This window comes from Pseudonaja textilis, chromosome 7 (assembly GCF_049901715.1).
Source record: "Pseudonaja textilis isolate UNSWEBS1 chromosome 7, rPseTex1.2, whole genome shotgun sequence".
Classification (NCBI taxonomy): Eukaryota; Metazoa; Chordata; class Lepidosauria; order Squamata; family Elapidae; genus Pseudonaja; species Pseudonaja textilis.
Window position 1 is genome coordinate 24,702,625 of NC_141996.1, and position 20,043 is coordinate 24,722,667.

The window sequence follows — 20,043 nt, forward strand, 5'->3', positions numbered from 1 at the left end:
TTGAGTTTAACTGAATCACCTTACAAAACTATGAGGAATGTCAAAAAAATAAAAAGTAGCAGCCACCATATTCTATATGGGTAAGAAGATTTCCTGCTTGAGCAGGGAGTTGGATTATCATTAGAAAAACTCCAAGGTCCCTTCCAACTTTGTTACTCTGTTACAGAGAATATTTGCAGGAAGCAGTCAATCAGGAAAAAAAAACCATTATGGCAACCTGAACTCCTAAACAGGTATAAAGGATCTAGCCTTTATACCCTTAGGAGCGAGTCTGGCCTTTGGAGGCCAAGTTTCAGGAGTTTTATACCGTCACTTACTAGTCACTCAGAATTAAACTCTCTGTTGTACTGATTTTTTCTGTACTCATCCAGACTCAATCCCTTGCATGTGAAAACAAGGGCTGGGATAACCATTATAAATAATGATAATATTGCAGACCAGGGAAGTAGAACTTCCAAGCCCATTCATCCAACTTACTTAACTAGACACTTACCAGAACATTGTCTACCTCGTGCAAAACCCCTCCTATTGCTATGTGTCCTTGTTTTTCTTCTTCTTTTCTTTACAACCATCATTTCTGGAATGGTTATGATGTTCAATATCTTATAGCCCACACGGTAATTGTTTTTCTTGTGCTTGCTACCTTTGCTGCTTTCCAAAGCTCTTGAAGAGCTTCTGCACTTCTTAGGAGATTATGTTAACCTAGACACTGAACTGTAATTTCATTATGATGGTCAACACAATGATATTATTTATATAATACCATTATTCTAATAACATACATAATCATTTCATCCTCCCTCACATTCATTAAGTGGATTCAATTGCTAGGTTATTTTCTGATTTGTTGGACAGGTAAATTACATCAGGAATGAAGGTATCACACCACTAAACAAGACAACAATTAGCCTCTACTATTATGAAGCTGGCTTTTATTGGTCTCAAATTCGCATAATTATATGAAATTATGCTGGGTCATAACTAGGTCTTATTAGGAAGCTAAAATGTTCTAATCTCTCAAGCCATTATCTCTGGGGGGAAATCTGCACACACTTTGAAACCTAAGATTTTACTCAACAGATCATCAACTATTCAAGATGTTTGTTTGTTTATTTTTTGTATTTCTTAACCATCTCCCTCCCTCAGAGCGGGGCTCTGGGTAATCCATAAAATTAGATTTACATTTTTATAGTTTGTGGTTGCTATCTTTGGAAAGTTTGTTTGTTTGTTTTGTTTGGCCCTTCTACATCTGCATTTTTGAAACTCTACCTTTGCATGTTTGGACATTTTTTTTATAAATTCTAGATTAGTACAAATTTTAACACTAAAAACAAAACAAAAACAAGTACAGGTTTCCCCCCTTTTACTGTTTTGAGTGTGACATCTCAATGATTAGAATATACTTTTATTCCCTCATCTTGATTCCCAATAAACCATTATTTTTAAGAAGTTACAATAATAATCATTATGTCTTTTCATTTGGATTCTGCAGCATATTTCCCCCCCTTGATTTTTAATGAAAGTTATCAGTATCTATATTACCTTATTTTCTAAATATTTTTAATTGCAGAAGTATTCTTATTACCCCTTGTCACCCTGCAGAATCCCCTTTTTAATTCATCAACCATTATCTCTGAAAAAAAAATTATTTTCAACATTTTACTATTTCCGTATTTCTTTATTTCATGCACCTGTTTCTTACTGCTTCTCCTCCCCCTCTTTTCCCCATATCTTTTCTCATTCCAGTTTATATCCCTCTCTTTCTTAATATCTTCCTTTCCCCTTTTCTGCTGGGTCTTTCTGCCTTTCCCGACTTCATAGGTATTCCCCTTTTTGATTGCCTTCTTAAATCTCAACTTTTTAACCTTCCTTCTTTCCCCACTTCTTTGTAGTGTTCTTTGCGTTAATTGTCTATTTAAAATGTCTTCTCCTTGAATCGACTCCTCCTCCTCTGAAGTTCTTTCTTCTTGTTCTTCAATCGCCATTTCCATTTTTTCTAACACAGAACAAAGTGATTCGCCTCTTTCCTGTAGTAATTCTCTCATATTTTTAAGTTCCATTTTTAATTCCCAAAGAGATATCATCATTACACGCTCTTATATTTTATAATCGTTAAAGTCCACACACAAAAAAACACCCCACCACTTTTACTTTCCTTCTTTGCTAAAGTTCTCAGTTATTCCAGCCCAGGGTCTATACCAAAAACATCAATCAATCCCACAAGCAGTCTTTCCTTGCTTTTTTCCTTTATTCTGGTTCTGCTTTCACTTTCTAAGATTCTTACTTTGTTTCAATATTTCTTTAATGTTGTATCCACACAAGTTCATTCAGAAACAGGATGCTTTCCCTTTTGTTTGAGCTTAAGCTTTTGTCAAAAAGTGGCACTCTTCATTATACAAAGTCGTCACCTTTTTCCCCAATTTTTTTATTTAGGGTTTTTCGAACCTCAATATTCCAGCACAGTCCAGTCTCCAATTTGTAAACTTTATTATTATTATTTTTTGACAATCTTAAGCCCAGCTTTATTTTATGCCTGTTTATTGCCAAAATATTTTAGTCCAATTTAGTTAAATCTTCAGTTCCAGCTTCTTCCTTTCCCAGTTCGAAGCCCCGCTTAGCTGTCAAAAATATATTTTTTTTTCCTGTCCCTTTGTAATTTTGCCGCTCACTTTTCTTTTCTTAAAAGTTCCATGTTACCCTAATCCCAGGGTACTTTTGCTTAGTTGTATTGCCCAGTTGTCCCGGTTCAGATGTTATCCACCTCTTTCTTCCCTCCTGCACAAAGCTTAATCCAGCTGAGTCCTCCTCTTCGAGGTGGCCATTTTAAACCACCTCTGCAGTCATCTTCGGGGGGGAAAAGACCAAGCCCAGGGGGGGAGATGCGGTTCTCCTCAACCTGGCTTGGGGCTTCCCCTTACTCCGCCACCCCTCCAAGGCAGCTTCAGCCCCTAATCGTAATGATTGGGGCTCTCCAATGAAAGAGCATGGACCATAGCCGCAGAGAGTCACGATCTATGGTCCATCAGTGAGGAGGCTCCACCTTCTTCCCATGTATTTTCATTCTTTATGTATATAAAAATATATTCTATACTGCTGATATCTCATTCACAATGACATATTTAAAGAATGACTTTTTCCGGAAGGAATATTAGGAAAAATATAACATACTATATGTAAATCATCCATAGATAACAGGTCTATATACTGAGGGCATATTCATTTCTACCTTAAATATGCGTATGCAAAGTCACCTACAAACATTATCAATAGATCACAATGCTTCTGTAACCTCATAAAATGGGCTTTCATTTATTTATCTTATTCCATAATAAATCTCATGATTTTAAATTGCCACTTAATATTTGTAAATAAATGTTATTTTGGGTTGCATAAGGCAAGAAAGAAGCACGAGAGATAAAACTAAAAGAGGCATTAATAGAAAAAAATCTTTGTTCTTTTTGGCTTAAAAGGGAACTTCTGCATGCTCTGGATTGTCAAATCTTCAGGTATCATTCTTAGGAGCAAAATCTCAGGACTATGAGAAATATGTCAATTAGAAAAATATTGGAACCAATACCAAATAAATATTTATAAGCACAAATATTTTATTCTGAAACATGCATATATTTTGGTAGGTTTTTGAAGAGGCATTACTGATTGGTTATCTTTAGTGAACCTTGATTTTTTACAATGGCCATTGAGGTAGCTACTCTAGCAACAAAAAATGCAAATTTTTATGCCAATATGGAAATGAAAAACCTGTCTTTTGCCAACTGGTATAAAAAAACCCAGTCACAAAGGAAGAGAGATAAAGCAGTTGAATAATTTTGAAACTTTTTCCTCAATACTCTATCAACATTCATCTCTTCTCTGCCAATCTGCTGTTTTCCCTATGTGGATATCAGTGTACATACCTGCATTTAATTTCTGTTTGCCTATAGCTATCGAACTATAAAGATAATAATGACACACACAAAAATATGTGATGAAACCAAGCAGGAAAGATAAGAGTAAGTGTAGCAGCAACCATCAATGGCTTTGATGATTAATGTGTTGCCAAAGAGTGCACACAACTGGATTTAATAACAGATACAGTCTAGATGCTGCTTGCAACATAATATAATTTTTAAAAATCTTCAGTCCTTTGTTAAGGCCCAGAGAAGGTTTTTTTTTTTTTGCTTTATTGTATACTCTTTTGTTCATTTTTTTCATTTGATTTGCAACTGTGCAATATAGGGTCTTGATACCAATATTTAAAAAGGCTTCTGGATTATGTCATCGGTTTTAGTGTTACTGAAAGTGCCAAAATCAATCTAAAGACTCAAGAGAGAATTGTCTAGACAGAAGTCACACTGAACCCTTATGTACTTAGAAGATAAAAAAAAGTCTTCCTCAGTGGCAGTTCTATTATATATTTATTCTAAAGGATGACAGTTTACATTATTTCAAAAACTGAAAAAGAATAATGCCTGTGGTCACACTGGCAATCTTTCTGTAATTCTATTACAAGCACCGCACCGCACCACAAAGAAATTCAAAACATAACTAAATTAGATCTGTATTGCCTGCTTTCTAATTCTGAGACAAAGCCACCCCAATATAACAAATGCTTTTTAACCATGTTACTCATCTTTCTAAATCTGTGCCTAAATATTTCAGAAAGCTTCCATGCAGACAGAATTGGAAAAACATTCCTAGAGCTATTTTACATTGTGCTCAATAGCGAGATACACTGGTGTTCAAGATGGTGTTCAGATATATAATTACTAGCTTGATACCCCTGCTTCGCTAAGAAACTGCTTCGCTTAATTTGGGGGGAGGAAAATGGGTGGAGGGGAATTGTGCCTCTGCCTACCAGCATCCATCAGTATCTAGCTAATGTCCTGTCAGTGTGTGAGAGAGTTAAGGGCTGTTTGGAAAGTGAAACAGTATTTGCTGTATGAGCAAGAAGGAGATAGCAAGGAGCTGCCCTGGGCATGGCTTAGCTCATGTTCTGTACTAAAGCTGCTTGGTGCTGTGAAATTAAAAGTGAAACTGAAACTCCTCTCCTCTGCTTGTGTTTTGCATTTGGAACAGACTTCTTTTCAGGTGACGAGGGGGAGTAGAACACCTTAGCATCAGAGCTATAAAATGTTAATAATAATATATGAAATATTAATGTTCTGATGGTCATTTAGAGAAATCCTTTCTTAGTGAGCACCTAGAAGCCAAGAGGAACATACGTACCAAATTTCAAGTTTGCAGGCTTTATGGCTCTGGAGATTTCGTGATGATGCATAAGTTTCACTTATTTCACTTATATATATATATAAATTTCACTTATATATATATAAATTATCAGTTCCCCTCATCGTGTCCAACAATGAAATATTCTGGAAGTTATAATTAGCAACATCTGGAGTGTCACTATTTGCTTATCTCTCCACTAAAGTTGGTGATCCAACTGAATTTGGTATACATCTTAATATTCCCTTCTTGTTTTTAAAAAGATAATGGACATGTGGTTTTATGTTGAAAGTTATTGACAATGCATTTTGTCTCTGAAATGCTTAGGTCACTTCCTTTCTACGCATAGAATGGTAAAATGGTGAAAGGTATTCTCCTTTCTTGAGCCAATGAACTGCTAAAGCTGTTTCATGAATGTAACAAAATAGTGTGTGTGTGTGTGTGTGTTCATTATTACAAACAGTTGCATTTAACTCAACATTTTAATATAATAGGCTTTATGACAGTCCATTCAAAAGCACAAGTCCTGTAGCAAAAAATAAGGGGATAGGAAATCCAGCTAGTAAACAAAAGAGTTGCAATGCATGCTCCTCAGGAAGGATTTCTAGACTAAATGCAATCATACCAGTAGAAGAGTAGAGAGAGCCCCAGACATCATACTTCCAGTAAAACAAAACAAATAAACATGTGTGCTGAGTTCTACCAGCAAAGTCTAAGAGAGAATATTCTCTGTAATAGTATTCTGCAATGAGATTTGCATTCTGGTCACTTTCAGTCTGTTATCTTTTTATGTGCTTCTTAGAAGCCCTGCAGGGAAACTTCAATTAATTCTGAAGTGTAGTCTTTTTAATGTTTTGAGACCTAGGAACACAATTAATTAGCAATTACATCTTTTTTGTGTGTTTTGTTGAACATTTAAAATTAATACTGAATTTAAACACTATATTCCAGTTGTGATAACAGAGAAATACTAAAAATAAAACTGCCTCAACTGATTGGTCCCCAGGAAAACCAAATTTAAGGAATTGAACTTTACAGGATGATGCCTACCTCCGTGGAACTATTCCCATTCCTTCATTTCATAATACTGGCTTCTTTGACTTCAGTTCTGGTTTGCATAAGAATTATTTATATCTAAAAGCTAACAAAACCAGACTAAAACAAAACAAAAATAAGGATTAGCTTTTTTCAAAGAGCCGGTGTTATAAAATGAACGAATGTTTCAAAGAAAGCATATACTCACATTCCTCCAGATAATTAAGGAAAATAGGTACCTGAGAAAATTTTAATTATTAAATATTAGACTTACTTACACAATTAGTTCCTATTATAATTGTATTAGCTCACTTGTATTTATTAGATTTAATCCTAACAATAAATAGTTACAAATTATAAATAACTGTAAAGGCCTTATTCCTTTTAGAACACTCATCTAGGAAATAAATTCGCTTGTTCTCAAGTGTGCCACACCAACATTTGTTTTGTTGATAATGGCCTGCCTTTAAAGCAGAGGACCCAAATCCCAAGTCCATGGATCGGCACTGGTTCGCGACATGCCAGCAACTGGTCCCCTCTGGTCTGTGGAAAAAACTTTTTCCATGGAACCAGTCCCTGGTGCCCAAAAGGTTGGAGGCCACTGCTTTGAGCAAGTCATTGATACCAAGTTGATAGTACTATGTCATGATAGTACTATGTCAATACATATAAGTATTTTTTTCTGGATACTAATGGGACATTAATGGGGATTTGATGGAGTTTATTTTTTTAGTTAAATTATGTAAAGATTTACATTAGAATTTTCATTACATACCATATCAAAATAGTAAAAATTTTGGAATAGGGTCCTGGAGTCACCTGAATGTAAGAATTAAGTGCGGCTCTAAGCAATGATTTGCAACTTAGGCAATTTCCAGATGTATGGATTTCATCTCCAGAATTTTCAGTAATGGTCATCATGCTGGTGGAAAATTCTGGAGTTTGAAATCTACAATTAGAGAAGTTATCCATATTGGTAAATGATGTCCTAGAGCCCCCAATTGCCTCTTCTGTTTCAGTTACTGTAGAGTTGTTAAAAAACTGGCATTCCTAGTTGTCAGTGTAATAATTGGCAAGGATGAAACATAAGCAACTTTAGTATAACTATATGTCAGAGCAGAAAAAACTTCCATGTGTTGGAGATTTCTTATGGTGAGTGAGTGAACAAAATCCTCATATTCAATGTCCTCTCTTACCTGCTTCTTGTGGATAACATACATCCTTTCTGTTTTTATTGTAAATAGAAGTATTAAAAAATATTAGTAGACAAATATTAAATTTAACCTAGAAAAAGTATATGCCTGAATGCTGTAGACCACTGGTGTCAAACGTGCAGTGTCACGTTGCCAACATGTGACTATCATGATGTTTTTCCCCTTCGTAAGCTGGGGTGGGCATGGCCTAAGCATGACACATCTGGCTTGTGGGCCACCAGCTTGATACCCCTGCTGTCGACCATCTGAATACTTATTTACTAGCAATCATCTAGGAGAATCAAATATATTTAGGCAATGTACCCAAAAAGCTTTTTAGAAGGAAGCTCATGTGAATTCTGGTTTCCCAGGGAGCTTTTAAAAAGTTCAACAATGGTCTTCCAATATTGTATTACAAACTGCTTTCAAAGCTCCCCTGAGCATCGTTATCCTGCCAAGAAACATAGTGGGTTACCTTCTCCATTTGAAAATGCTGTAAACTAAAAAGCTGCATGGTGTTGATTCTTGGTCCTCTTGATTAAGGCTTTTAGTGTAGATCTGAAATGTTTTACATGTATAGACTTCATTGATTTCAGTGAAAAGTAGGAATAAAATTGTAGGGTGCTTTTAAAAATGTGCATGAAAAATGTAATTCACAAATTCTGGCTTATTTGCAATGGTGGAATTTCTGTTATCATATACTGTTATCATATACTGAAGAAATGTTTTGGCACAAATGGAACTCCTGAAAAATACTGTCTTCTCTCTGCAGAATTTATAATAGACTTTTTTCCTCAGTACTGCATTGCATCAAACAGGCTGCATCCCCACCCACTGTTCTATGCTCAATGGCATTATGAGAAAAAGGTACATAGATACACCAATGTAAACATACACACCAATGTAAACAAGGAGTGGGGTCATTGCCCTATGAAAAATGCTATATTTTAAGGAGAGTGGCTTTGAATATTTTAATACAATACAATCCTGCCACTTAAAAAAGAGATTAAATCACAAAATAATACTAGAAATAATTTAAACTAGAAATAATTTAAGCTTGCTATGAACGCAATGTTTTCTTGCATTATAATCCTTTATCTCCACCTAGACCAAATAAATGAATTACACAACTATTTCTATCCAAAACTAAATATTACTATTTGAATCAGACTCATTGGAGAAACTCACAATTGTACATATATATATATATATATATATATATATATATATATATATATATATATATATATATATATATATATATATATATATATATAATATAAGCCATATTTTGTATTTTGATTGCTCTGCTTTTTCTTTTAGAAAAAACATTAACTGAAAAAGAAAGATAAAATGTCAATAGCTTGGTTTCTTTGTGCCTTAAGATCAGAAACTTTTCAGCTCGATCTTTTCAACTGGCTACTTTATACTTTGAGAATGATATGGGTAACAGAGTAGAAAGTAGGCTACAAAGACAAAACATGTAGTTGGCATGTAGGAATTTTTATGTTTAATAATCAGCACTTCCAAGCAATCACAAAACAACCTGCTAACCAGTATAGATGTATTAGACTAGCTGGACAAATATTCTCTGTCCGATAGACTGGTTCTTACTTGACTTTTAAAATTATTATATATTTTAAGATATTAATATATTATTTTGATTAAAATAACATGAAATGAAGAATTGGCCTGCTACAAAACAAACTACCAGTCTTCAGTTTCATTTTTATTTCAACGAATGACCATGTTTCCATGTTGACATTCTTAAAACAGTGCATGATTTTCCAGCATTCTCGGCCACCATATCTGATGGTAATCCTGGGACCTCAAGACCAATATATCTGGAGGAAATTGTACGAGGAAATCTATATTCAGACGTAAGAATTATCTTCCTTAAAGCAAAGCTGTGACTCATTTATTTCAGTCTTAAGAAGCCCAACCCATTATTATGGTTGGTTGTATTGAAGTCAGCCAATGTTTAGACTGGATTTAGCATTTTTGTCTACCTATTAAGTCCTTCCCAAGGACCTGGGATAGGCATCTATTGTTGTTTAATAATATTAAAGGTTCTGTCACAGAGTCTAAGATGTTCAAAGTAAAACTGCCTTTTGCAACTAACATAGTGAAATGTCAATGCCGATAGTGTTCAACTGGTTTTCTCCATGTTTTGGAATTGCATCCAAGGAACCTATTACTATTGGTACCATCTTTGCTATTTTTGCCACAGCCATTCTACTTCTATTTGCAGGTCTTTGCATTGTAACATCCATTGCAACATCCATTATCCAGACATTTTGTCAAACTCAATAATAGAGTTTGGGGTATTATGTGGCAGGTGCTTGTATATTTGAATTCTAAAGTCCCAGATAACTTTAGGTTCTTCATTTTCTATTACTTTGTTTAGCTTGTGATTCCATCAGTTCATGCTTGTAGACAAATATTATTTCCTGCAGATAATCCAATGTACCATAGTTGCTACAATGTCACACCTTTATTTGTTGTCAGTATGTGTGATCTTGCAGCAGCTAACTAGGTGGTTTGCTGGTTCAGCTTCCTTGAAGAGACACCATTTTTTTCTGCTGCTTTCTTCTCAACTTTGCCTTTGTATGCATTTGTTTTTATCCTGTATAGCTAGAAATAGCCCCTCTGTCTCTTACTTTAACTTTCTTGCTTTTAGACATTGAATCATTGCTCTTACATCTTAGTCTTGTTATTGTCTGCTTTGCCTATTTTTTTTTAATGTACTGGCCACGTAATGTATTTCATTTGGTCTTTCCTGTAGGCCAGTCTGGTCTCTCTAGTACTCAGTAAGTCTTCCTGGTATATTTCAGTGCATCTTCTTCACTGTCTTTCCAATAATTCTTCCAAAGCTTTCGTAAGTAGAGTCTGGCAACATTGCTTCATTGATGAAGGATATGGTTCATTTTCATTATTTTTCTGGTCATCCAAGGCTTTTAGTTCTTCTTAGGTCCAATCCAATATTCCAGCTATGTATTTAATGACTGGAATTGCACAGGTGTTAATTGCCTAGATTATATTTCCTCCACTGAATTTGGACTTTTAAGATCTTCTTCACTCTCATGACATACTCATTTCTAACTTTATTTTTCATATCAGTGTACCTGATGTTGTCAGCTTGAAGGATGCCCCAGGTGTTTGTAGCAATCCTCTCCATCCAGACTCTTAATGTTATTTCCATAGGGCATCTTCAGTTCTTACTTTTTCCTGATTGATGGTAAGGGTGGCGTTTTTGACATTATTGATCAGCAATTCTATTTCAGATGGTGTTTTTCCATACAGGTTCAGATAGTCCATGTAAAGAAGGTCGGATAGCCTGGCATTTGTTTTTGATATTTGATAGCCATTGCCTGACTTGTTCAGTATTGGTGGCAAATGAATTAGTGTAATGACAAAGAGTAGTGGGGAGAGTGAGTATCTTTGAAAGACTGATATTAAAGTTTCTCAGTTCAATATGTAGATCAGCAGCCATAATCAGTATTGGCATATTTTAATACTGGTGCTAGCTGATTCTTTATAAGAATGCAGGCAACCATATTCTTTGTTTTTGTGCTATTCTAAATAGTTTATTTCAATTATTCTGTTTTAGTTAGAGATTTTTCTTCATTCTGAGGAGAAGGCAGAGGAGATGGTGCCAGGTTAAGAACAAAATCGACTCAATAACTATGCTTGCCTTTCTCTTTTGTTGATTCCTCCTAGTTTGCTTTTACATCTGAATTACTTCTGACAAGGCTCAGGTTTCTTTGTCTTGGGTAGATTTTGCAATTCTTCAATTCTGCTTCTGTGAATATTTTATTTTATATTATAAATTCATGTTGATTTACTAACTACTGTTCTATTATTTCTGATTCTGGATGTTCTTCTTTCCAGAACTAGAACATTTTTTTTCAGATATCCTCTTTTTGTTGGACTTGATTTGTATATTGAATCATCATTCTTTTTCAATCTTGGCTTATTTATAAAAGATCAACGTTTTTTTCAGAAGTCTTGCTGCTGGTGGCTCTGGTGGCTCAGCCAACAGTCTGGAGCTCTGTAGTCTATTTGTCACCAAATGCCCAGGAACTCCAATACCTAGCATGCTCCTTGTTTACCTAGGTGATGGCTGATCCTTTATGGGTTTCTGTAAATTACATCTCACCATATTGTTTATGAGAGATATACTGTCTGGGTTGTCAGATGAAACCTGTCCTATATGACTGGTATACCTCTCATCTTTCCCAGAGCACACAAGCCCCAAAACTATGTCAATACTCTTCACTGAGGGATATTATTATTGTCATGATCACCACCACCACCTGTTCACAACAGATAATATGCTTAGGCTTGGTGTTGGCATTTATATGCATCAAGTATTTCCAAGTAATTAGGATTCTGTAATATATTGATGTAGTATAAGTGTGGATTCAGTGTGGCCCTTTGCAATTGACAGAAGAATATTTTATCAATGCACAGATTTTGTAAGGGCTATCCCAAAAAAATTTGGTATGATACCCATTATGCTAATAAACCTTGGAACCATTGCATCTGTTTTATGCCATAATCTTTCAACTTTGATTTTCAGATCTTGACACTCTGTAATCTTCTCCAAGTGTTGTCTTCTAGTTCACTATCTCCTGGTATTGCCACATAAATCCGGTTTGTACTTTTCAACCATAATTAAACCTGTTGTGTTATGAGCCAAGTCTTTATTAGTTTGTATTCAAAATTCCTACAATATTTTAACCTATTCATTTTACAACTTTTTCAACTATATGTCCTCACCAATTTTTCATTACTGGCATGTTTTGACAGATCTTCCAGTGAAACAATTTAGCAATTGTGTTATGTCATTGTTTACAATCTGTTTTTACGATCTTCTTGCATGATCTGAGTATATGATCTATTGTTTCTTCTATTTCTTTGCACAATCTGCACTCTGAATCAGAATAATGATAACAATAGAGTAACAATAGAATACCAAGAAGTTGGAAGTGACCTTGGAGGTCTTCTAGTCCAACCCCCTACTTAGACAGGAAACCCTATACCATTTCAGACAAATTATTGTCCAATCTCTTCTTAAAAACCTCCAATGCTGGAGCACCCACAACTTCTTGAGGCAAGTCGTTCCACTGATTAATTTTTCTAACTTTCAGGAAATTTCTCCCCAGTTCTAAGTTGGTTCTCTCCTTGATTAGTTTCAATCCACTGCTTCATGTCCACCCTTCAGGTGCATTGGAGAATAAGTTGATCCCTCTTCTTTGTGACAGCCCCTTAGATAGCAGCCCCTTAGACTGCTATCATGTCACCCCCAGCCATTCTTTTTATTAAACTAGACATACCCAATTTCTGTAACCATTCTTCAATATGGTTTAGCTTCCAGTCCCCTGATCATTTTTATTGCTCTTCTCTGCATTCTTTCTAGAAGCTGAATGTCTTTTTTATTGGTGACCAAAACTGGATACAATATTGCAAGTGATCTTACCAAGCCATTATAAAGTGATACTAAAACTTTATGTGATCTTAATTCTATCCCTCTGTCAATGCAGCCTAGGATTGTGTTGGCTTTTTTGATAGCCGCAGCACACTGCTGGCTCATATTTAAGTGATTGTTCACTAGGACTCCAAGATCCCTCTAGCAGTTACTACTATTCAGCCCGATACCACCTTTTCTATATTTGGTTGCATTTGGTTTTTCTTGCCTAAATGTAGGACCTTACTTTTCTCAACACTGAGTTTTATTTTGTTAGATAAGTCCAATTGTTCAAGTCTGTAGAAATCCTTCTTTATCTTGAACCTAGTGTTGGCTATTCCTGACAGCTTGCAGTCATCTGCAAATTTGATGTTTCCCTTCTATCCCCTTGTCTAAATCATTGATGAAGATATTGAAGAGTACTGGCCTAAGACAGAGCCTTGGGGTACCCCACTGCCTATTTCCCTCCATGTAGATGTAATTGCATTAAAGACTACAAATCCATCTGGTGATGATGCTGTCTAACCCACATTTTTCTATCTTATCAAGTAGTAGGTTGTGGTTTACTTTATCAAATGCCTTACTTAAATCCAATTAAATTATATCCACAGCATTTCTCTGGTCACTAATTTTGTCATATTGTGAACCATTTGATAATTTTTCAATTCCGGCTTTAATTGTATTCATTTGAATAACTTGCCCTTGTGCCCAGCCTTCAGTTTCTTTTTTAATGCTTTAATGTTCCAGTTCTAAATCACTTCAAGGTTTCATCTTTACCCACTTTCCCCGCAATCTTTTTTTGAAAAAAAATGACCATGAAATGTTTTCCTTGCCAGTATTCTGTTTGTGTTTTCATTATATTATTTTGATATTTACATTTTGCTTCTTGTACATTCGAGAAGTTCCAACTTTTAATTGCATCAATGCTTGTTCTTGGCTGTCTTTTATATACTCAACCAAAACCCATGCATATTTCTCTTCAACAGATTATTTGTCCTGAATTAAACTTCTGCTTCCATTTCTGAAGGGAAAGTACACTGCTCAAAAAAAATAAAGAGAACACTTAAATAACACAATGTAATTCCAAGTGAGTCACACTTCTATGAAATCAAACTGTCCATTTAGGTAGCAACACTGATTGACTATCAATTTCACATGCAATTCTAATGGAATAGATAACAGGTGGAAAGCAGAGGCAGTTAGCAAGACTTCCCCAATAAAGGAGTGGTTCTGCAGGTGGTGACCACAGACTACTTCTCAATATCCTATGCTTTCTGGCTGATGGTTTGGTCACTTTTGAATGATGGTGGTGCTTTCACTCTAGTGGTAGCATGAGATGGAGTCTACAACCCACACAAGTGGCTCAGGTAGTGCAGCTCATCAAGGATGGCACATCAATGCAAGCTGTGGCAAGAAGGTTTGCTGTGTCTGTCAGCGTAGTGTCCAGAGCATGGAGGTGCTACCAGGAGACAGGCCAGTACATCAGGAGAAGTGGAAGAGGCCGTAGGAGGGCAACAACCCACCATCAGAACCGCTACCTCTGCCTTTGTGCAAAGAGGGACAGGAGGAACACTGCCAGAGCCCTGCAAAATGCGGGGCCACAAATGTGAATGTGGCTGCTCAAATGGTCAGAAACAGACTCCATGAGGGTGGTATGAGGCCCCGACATCCACAGGTGGGGGTTGTGCTTACAGCCCAACACCATGCAGGACATTTAGCATTTGCCAGAGAACACCAAGATTGGCAAATTCGCCACTGGCGCCCTGTGCTCTTCACAGATGAAAGCAGGTTCACACTGAGCACATGTGACAGACGTGACAGGGTCTGGAGATGCCATGGAGAACATTCTGCTGCCTGCAACATCCTCCAGCATGACCAGTTTGGCAGTGGGTCAGTAATGGTGTGGGGTGGCATTTCTTTAGGGGGCTGTACAGCCCTCCATGTGCTCACCAGAGGTAGCCGGACTGCCATTAGGTACCGAGATGAGATCCCCAGATCCCTTGTGAGACCATTTGCTGGTGTGGTTGGCCCTGGGTTCCTCCTAATGCAAGACAATGCTAGACCTCATATGGCTGGAGTGTGTCAGCAGTTCCTGCAAGACGAAGGCATTGATGCTATGGACTGGCCCACCCGTTCCCCAGACCTGAATCCAATTGAGCACATCTGGGACATCATGTCTCGCTCCATCCATCAGACCATCCAAGAGTTGGGGGATGCTTTAGTCCAGGTGTGGAAGGAGATCCCTCAGGAGACTATCCGCCACCTCATCAGGAGCATGCCCAGGCATTGTAGGGAGGTCATACAGGCATGTGGAGGCCACACACACTACTGAGCCTCATTTTGACTTGTTTTAAGGCATTACATCAAAGTTGGATCAGCCTGTAGTGTTTTTTTCCACTTTAATTTTGAGTGTAACTCCAAATCCAGACCTCCATAGGTTGCTAAATTTGATTTCCATTGATAATTTTTGCGTGATTTTGTTGTCAGCACATTCAACTATGTAATGAACAAAGTATTTCATAAGAATATTTCATTCATTCAGATCTAGGATGTCTTATTTTTGTGTTCCCTTTATTTTTTTTGAGCAGTGTATAATCTATCAACATTATGGGGATGTAATGGATAATGAATAGTCATCCATTTTCTTGGTTTTGCATCCAATTATTATTTATTTATTAATACTATTTCACATTTGTTATAGCACTCTACACCCAATGCCTACAGTGCAGTAAAAGTTTTAAAAATTTACCACACTGCAGCAAGATAGTAATTTTTCACAATATTTCCATGTCATTATGTTTTATTTACAGAACTCTGGTTTTCCAGTAGAAAGTGGTTAGGCTAAAAGCACAATATGATCACACATAGCTGAGAGCCAGTACCGTTGTAATGGTTTTATTGAACAAAATAATAATATTGAACAAGTTGGTTCATATCATGAGCAAGCATAAACCACAGTGGCTGGTTCATACAACATATAAAGCCAAATAAATCACATAAGTCACCTCACTCTATTTGTGAACCAGCCACTGAGTAGTTTAAATTCCTATTGGCATATATTCATTTTAGAATTAAGGTCTCCTGCTCCCAATTGGAAAATGAAGTTTTCTTTACACTAGATTTGATAGATTTCAACTATAAAGATAAGAATCCTTTGTAATGCTTTAGTTTGTGAGAAACCTTGCAAACTGCAATGTCCTATTACTCAAACTAGTATCAGTTTTATGATCATGCAATATATTTAACCCAACAAAGAATGGATGTATTGCTGCTGCTTTGAAATGTTTTTAATGATGGTGAAATAGACTATGTTGCAGTGGTAATACAGAATATCATCATGCCAAATGATTAAGACATGGGTTGTACACAAAGTCACAGATTAAATAGGAATGAGATTAGTTGGTATCTGAAATTGCTTTTAGATATATTCTCTCAATGGTTTATGCAATATTTATATACAGGTACTACTATTGTTGATTTATTCAGTCATTTGACTTAAACCAATTCCATTTTAAAAGTCAAATATAAATGACATTATAGTATTTAAGAGTTCCCACAGCAATTTATGAATCTGGATGGATTAAATTACAATTCATTTGAACTGTAATCATTGTTTTCCACTTCTCTAAAAAGTTTAATGTCTAAATTATTGCTCCACTATATCCTTTAAACTTTAAAACTCTCTTTTGAATCACTTATTTTCATAATTCTTACTTACAAAATAGCAAATATTTTCCTTATCTGCAGGGGCCTTCCTGGACAACTGCAAACTTGGCTACATTTCAAGAACCTGTATATAATTTCCTATGTCTCTGGGCCATAAGATAATTCACTCAGTGAGAGAGAATTACAAGTTTCTAATTTGTTCTCTCATCTGAGAATGTAGTTTGTCTAATTCAGAATGTAAATGTCAACTCGATATAGACTCATATATTGTTTCTGTACTCATAAATGTTTTTTAGTCATAGAACTTCTTTAACAGTTCAAGTAATTTTTTAAAATAAAGACTAACATTTCAGATATCATAAAATGCGGAAATGCCCAAATGTTTTGCGGAAAAAACCCTGAAACTCTGTAGAGCTTAAGAATTTACTTGTTACTAAGTCTTCCAAAAATCAAAGAAATTCTGTGGTTTCATCCAGTCATGGGTGTCAATGACAAACTCCCATAATTTCAATTTTGTAGAATATAGTTTGCCTTTTAACCAGAATTTTGAGGAGCCAATTGTAGGAGCGTTTCTCAGTCTACTACTGTTTTCACTGTCAATGCAAAGCCCGTGGCCCCTTTAAACCAGAATCATGCCTGAGTTTCCTCCACGTTTCTTAATTTTTAGCATTTTAAATTTAGATGAAATGGAGATGCTCTGGTGGTTTTTATTAAGAATTAAAAATATATTTTTCTGTTTTTCAGACAAATCCTTATCTCCCTTCTGTCCATTCCCAGATTTTGGCTTAGAAACAATTATTACAACTAAGATGTTAAACTTTGGTTCAGATGATGTCATTTATAACAGACACTGACAAATTCTGGACCTTAGTACCCTACCCAAAGTCTTTAACAGCAAACTGAAAAAGGTCTTCTAGCCCTATTAATATTATTATAAAAGAAATCAGCATTTATTTTATGGTGACTCACGATTCCTGACGTTTGTTTTTAAATATAATTTTTCTCCCTCATGACCCGATTTTATAGACAGGTAACCTCTAGAAGTTGAAGAGCAGCCTACGGAATTATTTTCCAGCTTTCTGTCTTAATTTAGAAAGCAGAGAAAGAAATCAAAATAGAGGCTGAAGAGCGCTTGACAGCGGTTTAACTAGCCATAAAAAACGTTTCGCGATGAGCCCCTCCTTCCGATCACAATACTGGCGTCAGTTTGTCTCCTATATCAATCCTTCCCCCCCCCTCCCCATTCCTTCCTTTCTGCATGGATGTGGCGCGTTTCTAAGAACACCGAAAGAAGGGCAAGCTCTCTCTTATGAGGGAAACATTTCGAAAAAAAATATCGACCATTAAGAATAAGAGCAAGTTAAACACGGTCAATTCTATTATTCTACTTTTATGAACCTCAATTGCTTGGAGCTCCCCTTTTCTTTCGTGTGTTTTTTTTTTTGAGGATTCCGCCAGCCTCGTCTAGCAGCAGGAGTTTCACACAGGTTACTCTAAAGTAAAGCCCCTTCTGTGAAAAGGTTTCCTTCTCAGATAAAACATGCAGACTTCATACAGTGTCACAGGCTAGCAGCGTTAAGAGTATTTCCTAAAATAAACTTGTGTGTGCGCGCGCGGGCTCACAGACACCTATCATAGCCGAAGATCTTGTTGGGGGGTGGGGGGGAGGGGGAATGAAAACAGCCGGACATGAGAGCAGCCAAAAGGAAACTGTCGGCTGCCAAAGTGCCCTCGAGAGCTTGGTTCAGGCTTAAGAGAGCCTTGTCCTCCGAAGGGCAGGGCTGGGCACCGCGTAGCTGCTGGTCGAGGAAATTGACGCCTGCAGTGCAGGCAACGTAAACATAGAGCGGAGCGAGAGAAGCGGGCTGAAGTTTGCTACCCTGAGGTACAGAAAACCCAAACTGGGCAGCCCGGCCAGAGACAAGGCAAAAGTCTCGGAGCAGGAACTGACATTTCTTGCCCGAGGAAAATAAATCAGCATATATATATATATATATAAATGAGTTCAAACAAAAGCTTGGTACCTGCCCGTAGGTTGGAACGCTTCAGCCGCCTGCCCTTCCCGCCGGATGCCCAGCCGTCGCCTTTCCGGGACTGCGCCAACTTCTTTCGAGCGAGTGGCTCACACTTCCCCCTCCTTCTAACGTGCGAAGGGACGCGGCTGCAGGAACTCGGCGGCGGCAGAGGCCAGAGCGAGAGCAGCAGCCAGCCAGCCAGCCAGCCAGGGAGCGAGCGAGCGAGCGAGGCGTCAGTCAGGCGGGAGCCTAGCAGCTTGTATTAGTGCGCCGACCTGGAACTCAGCCAGGAATCCCTTCTGAGTGGCTTGGCGGTCTGAATGACTGACGGAGTCTGGCTGCCTCGGGAGCGCGCGGGCGTGCACCTCTGAAGACCCCTCTGTCCTAGGAGGCGGAGGCGGCAGCAAAGGAAGGGGGAGTGAGGACGGCGGGAGTTTCTTTGCCTGACCCCAAAGACTAGAGAGGAGAACGACTTTATTTTGTGAGGGTTGTTTGTACTGCAAGCTAAACGAGGGCCATGAATGGGTGGATAGGCAGCCGGCAAGTAAGACCCCGTAGGCTTGGACGGGGTTGGGCAAGGAGCACTTGTCGAATTCTACCTGGAAAACCCTCTAAGGGGACGCAGGCGTGAGATAGTGGTTCGGGCGGGCAAACGAGTATCGTTTTTCCTGCTCAGCTCAAGAATTTCAAGGAAATACCAGTCCTCACGTCATTCTTTTCCCTTCTGACTCTTGGCCTTTAAAGACTAGGTTGAATCCCATTTCGAGCGCCTCGTTTCGAAATGGGATTCAGAAACGCTTAAAGCGGTTTGGGGTTGGTTTGTTTTGCTTTGTTTTGTGCGCGTGTATTGGAAATTTGGTGTATTGAGACTCATCCTTGGACACTGTTAATCAGCCTAAACATCCTTTCAGTCGCCCAGCTGGAGCAGTGGGTAGGTTAGGATGCTTTCTCAAATTTGTGCATCGAATGCAGCCTCCTGGTGTATATAGGAATCCAATGGAAGCATTTCCACAAACACCTGTTTAACTTTTGCTTGAACATGTGCAGTGTGAGGAATCCTCCTCCCCAAGTACTATAATTGATTTTGCTGTCAAATTGGTGTTACTATGACGAATTACAATAGTACTCAGAATCTGCCTAATTTAAATCCATTATTGCAACTCCTGTGCTCTGGAATAAAAGGAACAGGTCCTCACTTTTCTTCTATAGGTATCTGGAAACTGATTTCAAATCAGAGGTGGTATTCAGCAGGTTCTGACCAGTTCTGGAGGACCAGTAGCGGAAATTTTGAGTAGTTTGGAGAACCAGCAAATACCACCTCTGGAGATTTTACAGTATCCTTCCCCTGCACGCCCACCAAGCCATGCCCACAGAACTGGTAGTAAAAAAAAGTTGAATCCCATCACTGTAAAATTCAACTCCTTTAATGTTGCCAAAT

General features: G+C 37.4%; 1 protein-coding gene across 1 annotated transcript in view; it reads right to left on the bottom strand.

Annotated features, from left to right (window-relative positions):
* Positions 1-18,844, bottom strand: part of SMAD9 (SMAD family member 9) — a 37,315-nt gene extending 18,471 nt beyond the window's left edge. Inside the window, exon 1 of the mRNA XM_026708879.2 lies at positions 18,615-18,844. The gene's annotated coding sequence lies outside the window, so the exon portion shown is untranslated. The remainder of the gene's footprint in view (positions 1-18,614) is intronic.
* Positions 18,845-20,043: the final 1,199 nt, after the last annotated feature.